The sequence below is a fragment of the Cebus imitator genome, unplaced genomic scaffold, assembly GCF_001604975.1.
Source record: "Cebus imitator isolate Cc_AM_T3 unplaced genomic scaffold, Cebus_imitator-1.0 Scaffold461, whole genome shotgun sequence".
In the NCBI taxonomy this organism is placed as follows: domain Eukaryota; kingdom Metazoa; phylum Chordata; class Mammalia; order Primates; family Cebidae; genus Cebus; species Cebus imitator.
Window position 1 is genome coordinate 1,007,440 of NW_016107776.1, and position 11,173 is coordinate 1,018,612.

Sequence of the window (11,173 nt, forward strand, 5' to 3'; positions counted from 1 at the left end):
GTGCTAAGAGTGGGCATTCTTGTCTTAATACTGATTTCAGGAGGAAAGCATCCAGTCTTCCACCATTAAGTATTATACTAATTGTGGGCTTTTCACAGGTGAACTTTATCAGGTTGAGGAAGTTCCCTTCTAATTCTACTTAATTGATTTTTTTTTTTTTTTTTTATGGTGTCTGGCTCTGTCACTCAGGCTGGAGTGCAATGATGGTATCTTGGCTCACTTGCAACCTCTGCCTTCTGAGTTCAAGCAATTCTCCTGCCTCAGCCTCCCGAGTAGCTGGGATTACAGGTGCCCACCACCAAGCCTGGCTAATTTTTTGTATTTTTTTTTTAGTAGAGATGGGGTGTCATCATGTTGGTCAGGCTGGTCTTGAACTTCGAACCCTGGGTGATCCACCTGCCTTGGCCTCCCAAAGTGCTGGGATTACAGGTGTGAGCCACCACACCTGGCCTTGTTCATTTCATCTAAGCTACAATCGTTTATAGTATTTCTTCTTTTTTTTAACCCTCATTCTCTGCATATTTCTTTTTTTTTATATATATATCTTTATTTATTTATTTATTTATTTATTAAGACGGGGTTTCACCATGTTGGTCAGGCTGGTCTTGAACTGCTGACCGCAGGTGATCCACCCACCTTGGCCTCCAAAGTGCTTGGATTACAGGCGTGAGCCACCACGCTCGGCCTGCATATTTCTTTTAATTGTTTTAATTAATTTTTTTCATAATATTTCTTTATAATCCTTTCTCTTTTTTTTTACGATTGGTTGCCCAGGCTGGCCTTTTAACTCCTGGCCTCAAGCAATCCTCCCACCTCATCATCCCAAGTAGCTAGAACTACAGGCATGCTCTGCCATACCCAGCTATAACCCTTTTCATTTCTGTAAGGTGGATGGTAATGTCCTCTCTTTCACACCTGATCTAATAATTTGAGTTTTCTCTCATTCGCTTGGTCAATAGCAAAGTTTGTCAATTTTGTTGATCTTTTCAAATAGCCAGCTTTTGGTTTCCTTTCTATATTGTTTTCCTATTTTCTATTTCATGAAATTTTCTTTTTCCTTCCTCCCTCTGCTTGCTTTAGGTGTCGTTTGCCCCTCATTTCCAGTGTCTTAAGTAGAAGATTACATGATTAAAGCTATAAATTCCCTCTGAGCACTGCCTTGGCAGTATCCCATGAGTTTTGGTATATTGTGTTTTCATTTTTATTTATCTCAAACTATTTTCTTTTCTGTTCATTTATTTATTATTTATTTATTGAGATGGAGTTCTGCTCTGTCACCCAGGCTGTAGTGCAGTGGTGTCATCTCAGCTCACCTCTGCCTCTCTGGCTCAAGCAATTCTCCTGCCACAGCCTCTCAAGTAGCTGGGATTACAGGCATGTGCCACCATGCCTGGCTAATTTTTTTTTTTTTTTTTTTCTTTTTTTGATGGAATTTCGCTCTTTTTTTTGCCCAGGCTGGAGTGCAATGGCTCAATCTTGGCCCACTGCAATCTCCTCCTTCTGGGTTCAAGCGATTCTCCTGCCTCAGCCTCCTGAGTAGCTGGGATTACAGACATGCACCACCACACCCAACTAATTTTGTATTTTTAGTAGATACAGGGTTTCACCATGTTGGTCAGACTGGTCTCGAACTCCCGACCTCAGGTGATCTGCCTGCCTTGGTCTCCCAAAATGCTAGGATTACAAGTGTGAGCCACTATGCCCGGCCACACAAAGTATTTTCTAATTTCCCTTTTGATTCCTTCTTTGACCCATTTGGTCATTTAGAGTGTGCTGTTAAATTTCCACACCTTTGTGAATTTCCCACCTTCCCAACTTTCCTTCTGCTATTGATCTAATTGTATTCCATTGTGTTTAAAAAAATACTTTGTATTATTTTTACCCTTTACATTTACTTAGGTTTGATTTACAGCTTAGCATATGCTGTACCCTGGAGAATGTTCCACGTCAACTTGAGAAGATGTGTATTCTGCTTAAGTTGAGCTGTGTTGCTCATACATGACCACACCACTTGCCTTTCACCATTCCACTTTCTTAACCCATGCTAACCACCAATCTGTTTTCCATTTCTGTAATTTCCTCATTTCAACAATGTTAATGTTAATGCCATGCCTACCTAACCTACTGAAATTTTCTTTTTCACTCAGGATAATTATCTGGAGTTAATTCAAGTTGTTGTGTGTATTATTACTTCATTATTATTTATTTATTTATTTATTGCTAATCAGTATTTCATGGTTTTCTGCACTGTTTAACCATTCATCTGCTCAGGACATCAGGGCTAATTTCAGTTTTTGGTGATTACAGTTAAACCCTGAAATTAAAATTTTGGTGTGAACATAAGCATTTGATTTTGTGAAATAAATTCCCAAGAGGGCAATTACTGGGTCTTATGGTAGCAGCATGTGCAGTTTTCTCAAGATGACAAAGTATTTTCCACAAAGCTGTACCATTTTATATTCCAGCAATGGATGAGTGACCAAGTTTTTCCACATGCTCATCAGCATTTGTTGTCACTATTAATTTTAGCCATCTTCACAGGTGTAATTTTAGTTTGCATTTCTGTAATACCTAATGATGCTCAACATCTTTTCACGTGCTTATTTGCAATTCATAAATCTTCAATGAAATATAATTTTCATGTCTTCTCCCCCTTTTTCTGAGACAGTCTCACTCTGTCACCCAGGCAGAAGTGCAGTGGTGCGACCACAGCTCACTGCAGCCTTGACCCCCCAAGCTCAAACGATCCTCCCAGTACAGCCTTCTAAGTACTAGGACTACAGGTAGGCACAACCATGTCTGGCCAATTTAAATTTTATGTTTTTGTAGAGACAGGATCTCACGGTGTTGCCTACGCTGGTCTCGAACCCCTGAACTCCAGTGGTCCTCCTGCCTCAGTCTTCCAAAATGTTGGGATTACAGATGTGAGCCACAATGCCAAGCTTGTTATGTCTTCTCAAGGAATAGATCCCTTTGTCACAGGGATCATGCTCCCTTTGAGCATAGAGTAGTTCTGTGAACGATATTTTTGGTTTCTACAAGTGGCATCACAAACCTGCTGAATTCCAGGCTAGAATCCAGCTTCAGCAACTTCTTGTCTCTATCACCCTTCAGTCAGAGTGTGATGCTTTTCCCAACATATCTGCAGATGAGTCCTATACTTTACTTATGAAAGAACCAGTGGCTGGCTTTAAGGCCAGCAGAGTTTGGGGAGCAAACAGAGTTTGGTTTGCCCGTTAATTTATCAAGATTCTTATGGGATTTTCACCATCAATGGATCCACCATTATTGATTCTCCAAGGTTTTCTCATAGAGGAATCTTAGTTGATGCATCCAGACACTATCTGCCAGTTAAGATTCTTCTTAAAACTCTGGATGCCATGGCTTTTAATAAGTTTAATGTTCTTCACTGGCACGTAGTTGATGAGCAGTCTTTCCCCCATCAAAGCATCACCTTTCCTGAGTTAAGCAATAAAGAAAGCTATTCTTTGTCTCCGGTTTATACATGAAATGATGTCCATACGGTGATTGAATATGCCAGATTATGAGGAATTCCAGTCCTGCCAGAATTTGAAACCCCTGGATATACAATACCTTGGGGAAAAGGTCAGAAAGACCTCCTGACTCCATGTTACAGTAGAAAAAACAAGTTGGACTCCTTTGGACCTATAAACCCTACTCTGAATATAACATACAGCTTCCTCATCACATTTTTCAAAGAAATTAGTGAGGTGTATTCAAATCAATTCATTCATTTGGGAGGAGATGAAGTGGAATTTAAGTGTTGGGAATCAAATCCAAAAATTCAAGATTTCATGAGGCAAAAAGGCTTTGGCACAGATTTTTAAAAACTAGAATCTTTCTACATTCAAAAACTTTGATACTATTGCAGCCATAAACAAGGGATCCATTGTCTGGCAGGAGGTTTTTGATGATAAAGTGAGCCCGGCACAATAGTTGAAATGTGGAAAGACAGCGGGTATCCTGAGGAATTCAGTAGAGTCACAGTGTCTGGCTTCCCTTAATCCTTTCTGCTCCTTGGTACGATTAGTTATGGACAAGATTTGAGGAACTACTGTAAAGTGGAACCTCCTGATTTTGGTGGTACTCAGGAACAGAAAGAACTTGTCATTGATGGAGAAGCTTGTCTATGGGGGGAATATGTGGATGCAACTAACCTCACTCCAAGATTATGGCCTCGGGCAAGTGCTGTTGGTGAGAGACTCTGGAGTTCCAAAGATGTCAGAAATACGGATGATGCCTATGACAGACTGACAAGGCACCGCTGCAGAATGGTCAAATGTGGAATAGCTGCACAAACTCTTTTTGCTGGATATTGTAACCATGAGAACATGTGAAAATGGAGGGGGAAAAAGGCCATAGCAATCTGTGCTATAATCAACTTCATTTTGAAATCATGTAAATTAAGACATTAGACTGTTTTTTGAATAAAATATTTTTATTGATTGAACCTCTTATTATATATAAAAAGTTCCTTTACTATCTCACTTTCCATTGTAATGTAATGCCCCTTTTATCCATGATAAAAATATTAGCAAATCAAATCCAACATTGTATGAAAAAAATACAACACGACCAAATGGGATTTATTCCAGATATGCATATTTATTTAATGGTTGAATATTAATTAATGTAATTAATCACATCAACTAAGTTAAAAAAGATAATCATGATTATATCAATACATTTAGAAGAAGCATTTGACAAGTCTAACACCATTCATGATAAAAACTCTCAGCAAACTAGGAATAGAAGGGAACTTTTTTAATTGATAAAGAACATCTACAATAATTCCACAGCTCACATCATACAGAACTTAATGGTAAAAAATCAGATGCTTTTCCCCTAATATCAGGGAAAAGGCAAGGATGTCTCTTGTCACCACTCCTGTTCAATATTGTACAAGTCTTAGCTAACACAATAAGACAGAAGGAAATAAAAGTATAAAAAATTGCAGCCGGGCGCTGTGGCTCACGCCTGTAATCCCAGCTCTTAGGGAGGCAGAGGCGGGAGGATAGCTTAAGCCCAGGAGTTCGAGACCTGCCTGGGCAATATAGCGAGACCCCGTTCTCCACAAAAAGGAAAAATTGCAGATGAACATGACTGTCTATGTATAAAATCCCAAAGGATCAACAAAAAACCTCTGAGAACTAGTAAGTTATTATAGTGACATTGCAGAATATAAGGTTAATATACAAAAGTTGGTTGCTTCTCTATAAACCAACAATGAACAATTGGAATTTGAAATTGAAAATGTCATACCTCTTACATAAACACCAAATAATCAAAATACTTAGGTATAAACCTAACAAAATACAAATTCTATATGAGGGGAAACTACAAAACTATATGAGGGAAAATACAAGAAATAAAAAATCTAAATAAATAAATGGAGATAAATTCCATGTTCATGAGTAGGAAGACTCAACATTAATGTGTTAGCTCTTCCCAATCTATAGATTCAACTTAATCCCAATAATGATTCTAGCAAGTTATTTTGACAAACAAATTATATTGACGAGCAAAGTTATATTGACAAAGTTATATTTGACAGACAAGTTATATTGACAAACAAATTCTAAAGTTTGTATGGAAAGTAAAAAAGATGCAGAATAGCCAACTCAATATTGAAGACAAGTAGGACCAGAGTACTTACACTACTCAACTTTGAGACTTACTGTGAAGCTACAGTAATCAAGACAGCATGACATTGCTGAAGGAACAGAGGTGAGAACCATAAATAAATCCAAACAAATGGAATTAACTGATCTTTGATGAAAGAGCAAAGGCAATTGAATAGAGAAATATTAGTCTTCAATAAATGGTGCTCTAATAAATGTGCCCGTAGTCCCAGCTGCTCAGGAAGTTTTGCATTTTACACATGGAAAAATAAAAAAAAAATCTAGACAGAAATTTTTAATTGCTGCTCTGAGAACATCATTGTTAAGCAAATGAAAACCCCCAGACTTGGAGAAAATATTTGCAAATAACTTTTCTGATAAAGGACTTGTATTCAACATATACAAATAACTCTTAAAATGCAAAAATAAAAAAATAAGCACCCCAGTTTAAAAATGGACAAAATATTTGAACAAAGCCCTCACCAAAGAAGATATACATATGACTACAAGCATATGAAAAGGTGCTTCACATCATCTTTTTGTGTTTTGAATTTGTAATTCCCTATGATGTACAGCACGTACATAACATATGATGTACAGCATGTGGAAAGATGCTCTATGTCATATGTCATTAGGGTATTACAAATACAAAACACAATGAGAATTAGCTGGGCATGGTGGCATGTGCCTGTAGTCCAGCTACTTGGGAGGCAGAAGCAGGAGAACCACTTGAATCCAGTAGTTTGAGGCTGCAGTGAGCCGTAATCATAGCACTGTACTCCAGCCTGGGCAACAGAGTAAGACCCCATCTCTAAAATAAATAAATATATAAATAAACAAATAATAAAAACAACGAGAAACCACTGTACACCTATTAGATAGGCTAAAATCCAAAAACCTGACAGTATCAAATGCTGACAAGGATGTGGATGTGGAAAAACAGGAATGCTCATTTATTGCTTTTGAGAATACTGCCACTTTGGAAGTATTTCGAAGCTAAACATATCCTTATCATATGGCCCAGCCATTTCACTCCTAGGTATATACCAAAATTAGTTAAAAACTTATATACACACAAAAGACTACATATGAATGTTCATAGCAGCTTTATTCAAAACTGCAAAAACCTCGGCCTCCCAAAGTGCTGTGATTGCAGGTGTGAGTCACTGTGCCCTGCCTAAGTGGCATTCTGTAAAAGGTAAAACTACAAAGACAGTGAAAGATCCAGTGGAACTGTTTCAAAACTTTTTGGGTATTTCTAGGACGTGTATGTTTCCAAACAAATGTTAATATGAGCTTGTCTGCATCTACAACAACAACAAACTTGCTTGGATTTTGATAGTAATAATGTTAAAACTGTGTCCCATTTGGGGAAAACTGGTGTCCTTACAATTGAGTCTTCTAATCCATGAACATGCTATGCCTCTCCATTTATTTATATCTTCTTTGATGTCTTTCATTAGCACTGTCTAGTTTTCATCATATAAGTTCTGCATCTGTATTGTCAGATTCGCACCAAAGTATTTTTGTGGAGCAATTACAAATAGTATTATATTTTAATTTCAGTGTCCACATGTTCATTGCTTTATCCATTTGTCTGTTGTTTATCCATTTGTCTGTTGATAGTATATACAAATACAATTAATTTTTATATGTTGATGTACTCTGCAACCTTGCTAAATTCACGTATTAGTTTTAGGAGTTGTTTAATGGGCTTTTCATGTAGTCAATCATGTCATCTATAAATAGGGACAATTTTTTCTTTTTTTCTGATTGGTATGCCTTTTAATTCTTTTTTAAATTTAATTATTTTTAATTTTTTATGAGGACATAGAAGATGTATATATTTATGGGGTCCATATATTTATGTTGATACAGGCACTCAATGTGTAATAATTACATCAGAGTCAATGGGATATCCATCATTACCTCAAGCATTTATCATTTGTGTTACAAACATTTCAGTTACACTATTTTAGTTATTTTTAAATGTACAATAAACTATTATTGACTGTAGTCATTCTGTCACCCTATCAAATACTAGGTCTTATTCATTCTAACTATATTTTTGTACCCATTAACCATTCCCACTCCCCCCAACCCCAATGCTACTACTCTTCCCAACCTCTGGTAACCACCATTCTACTCTCCATGAGTTCACTTATTTAAAGTTTTAGCTCCTGCATATGAGTGAGAACGTGAAGTTTGTCTTTCCATGCCTGCCTTATTTCAGTTAACATAATGTTCTCCAGTTTCATCCGTGTTGTTGCAAATGACTGGATTTCATTCTTTTTTGTAGCTGAATAATACCATCATGTACATGTAACACATTTTCTTTATCCATTTGTCTGTTGATAGGTTGATTCTAAATCTTGGCTGTTGTACCTTTGATTTCTTATTCCTTATTGCTCTGGCTGGAACTTGCAGTGTTTTGTTGAATAGTAGTGCTGAGTGCCTTGTCGTTGATCTTAGAGACCAAGCATTCAGTCTTTATTAAATATAATGATAGCCACAGGGGTTTTTGGAGATATTTTTTATTCAGTTGAAGAAATTCCTCTCTCAGTTTTCTGATAGCTTTTATCGTCAATGGGTGTTGGACTTTTTCAAATGCCTTTTCTGCAGAATTCAATTGATAATCTTATGTGATTTTTCTTACTTAGCTTGTTAATATGGTGAACCACATTGATTGACTGATATTTGAACATTGAACGAGCCTTATATTCCTGGGATAAACTCCACTTAGTAATGGTGTATAATACTTTTTGTATATTGCTGAATTCCATTTATATTAACTAAGAATTTTTACACATATATTCATGACTCATGATGGTCTATAGTTTTCTTTCTTTGTATTGCTTTCCTTTTCCTCCTCCTCCTCCTCCTTTTTCTTATTCTTTCTTCTTCTTTTTTTTTTTTTTTGGACAGAGTCTCACTCTGTCACCAGTATGGAGAGTGGAGGCATGATCTCAGCTCACTGAAGCCTCTGTCTCCTAGCTCTAAGCAGTCTTCCCACTTTAGCTTCTCAAGTAGCTGGGACTACAGGTGCATGCCACCATGGCTGGATGATTTTTGTATTTTTTGTACAGACATTATTTCACCATGTTGCCCAGGCTGGTCTCCTCAACTCAAGTGGTCTGCCCACCTCAGCCTCCCAAACTGCTGGGATTACAGGTGTGTGCCACCACGCCCAGCATATACTATTTTTCTTAACTTTAAAATAAATTTGGAAGTGATTTGTTTCCTGTTTTCTGGAAGAGATTATTAGAATTGGTGTTAAATATCTAAGCAATTGGTAGAATTATCCAGTGAAACCATCTGGGGCTGGAGATTTCTATTTCAAGAATTATTTAACTACAAATTCAATGTCTTTAATGGTTATATAACTGGATTATCTATTTTATAATAGATGGGAAGTGGTAGTTTGTTTTGTTTTGTTTTGAGGAATTGGTCCATTTCATCTCAGATGTTAAATTATGTTTGTACAGCTGTTTGTAGTATTTCCTTATCTTCTTGATGTCTGCATGATCTGTACTGATAACTCCTATTAATTTTTTCTTCACTCTTTTTCCCTTTGTCAGGCATGCTAGAAGTTTGTCAATTTTATTGCTCTTTTAGAGCTAGCTTTTAGTTTAATTTTCCAAATCTTTTCTGCTTTCAATTTTCTTTTTGAGATGGGGTCTCACTCTGTCCTCCAGGCTGGAGTGCAGTGGCACAATCTTGGCTCACTGCAACCTCTGCCTCCCAAGTTCAAGCAATTCTCTTGCATCAGCCTCCCAAGTAGCTGGGATTACAGGCATGCACCACCACATCCAGCTAATTTTTGTATTTTTAGTAGAGACAGGGTTTCACCATGTTGGCCAGGCTGGTCTCAAACACCTGACCTTAAGTGATCCACCCACCTTGGCCTCCCAAAGTGCTGGGATTACAGGTGTGAGCCACTGTGCCTGGTCTCAATTTCCATAGATTTATGTTCTTATATTTATTTTCATCCTTCTGCTTGCTTTGAACCAGAACTGATAAGTAAGAAGGGGTGTGTGTGTGTGTGTGTGTGTGTGTGTGTGTGTGTGTGTGTGATGGAGTTTCGCTCTGTAACTCAGGTCTTCTTCTAGAATGTTTCAGGGCACTGACAGATCTAAGGCCAGTGTCTTAATTGTGTGACAAGTAGATAGGGTAATTGTTGTCTTTGTCTTCATAAACTGTCATGCGTTTCTCTTTATCTGGATAATAAACAGCACATTTGCAATCTCGACACAGCCAGGAGATCAGGAAACCAGTCCTGAAGTCTCAGGTGCACAGACCCAAGTAGGGCTGGTTTGTTTCTTTTCACAGGGTTTTCTGTGGACAGTCTTAAAATCTGCCTTTACTTGTGTTAGATCCCCTGAAGCACCTCCTCTGTCTTATTGAGAGGCTCTCTGAGGTGACCCCAACGTCCAGATTGAGTGGAGGAAGCTCCTGGACCCCTGGTGGCCAGGAGAAAAAGTCAGAGGAAGGGAGGAGGGTGGGAGGCTGAGTCTGGCCCGGCAAAGCTCAGCAGTGAGGTCACTGCCATCTTATGGTGGCTCCAAGGCCTCATCACCCCTCGGTCCTTCCCGTCTTGCCAGCATTATGTTAAGAGAAACTGTTCAGAACACGTACATATCTATGCTGAGAGGTTCCATATCTCAGTGGAAACTTGATCCTGTGGACCAATCTGTGGTAAGAAGTAGAGGATGGGAAAAGCTGAGCCCTGGATCCTACAAAGACCCTGAGAGCCAGAGCCACAGGTAGGTGAGCTCAGTGGGAGGGAGAAGGGATTCTGGAAGCCAGTCCTCCATGGGATGGTTTTCAATAACAGATATTCATATGCACCACTAAATATACCTTGAGGTAACAGGTTTTTGAAATTCCTAAAGGTACTTATATATATATTTTTCTTTCATGGTGATAGAGTCTTGCTATGTGGAAGACAGTGGTCTCAAACTCCTGGCTTCAAGCAATCCTCTTGCCTCAGCCTCCCAAAGTATTGGGATTATAGGCATGAGTCACCACACCTGGCACCTAAGAAGGTATGCTTTTAGAAATCCCTCCCAACTCTGTCTGCATAAATCAAGTTAAAATTTTTGCTATGGCTTGAGATGTTAAATCTGTTTCTGAGTATTTGATGGGGGTGGGGTTTGAATGGGAATTTAGGAGAGTAGGATCATGGAATGTTACCTGAGATCGTTTTAAACAGAGGTCCCTAGGAATAATTTTATAATAATAAAAATAGGTTCTTCCCAAATATTAACACTAATAAAAATCTCATGTACAGCTTGTTAAATACTGGCTCTCTGGCACCAGCACAAGTTTCTGACTTAGTAGGTTTAGGTTGGAGAATTGCATTTTTTTGTTTTTTTTGTTTGTTTGTTTGTTTGTTTTTGAGGCAGAGTCTCACTCTGACTTCAGGCTGGAGTACAGTGGCGCGATCTCAGCTCACTGCAACCTCTGACTCCCTGGTTCAAGGGATTCTCCTGCCTCAGCCTCTCAAGCAGCTGAGATTAGAGATGTGCGCC

The 11,173-nt window shown here is 38.3% G+C and overlaps 1 pseudogene across 1 annotated transcript; it reads left to right on the forward strand.

Annotated features, from left to right (window-relative positions):
• Positions 1-3,000: 3,000 nt before the first annotated feature.
• Positions 3,001-4,475, forward strand: LOC108291640 (annotated as a pseudogene). The gene has a single exon (XR_001819976.2). The product of XR_001819976.2 is annotated as a beta-hexosaminidase subunit beta-like (transcript).
• The last annotated feature ends 6,698 nt before the right edge of the window (positions 4,476-11,173 follow it).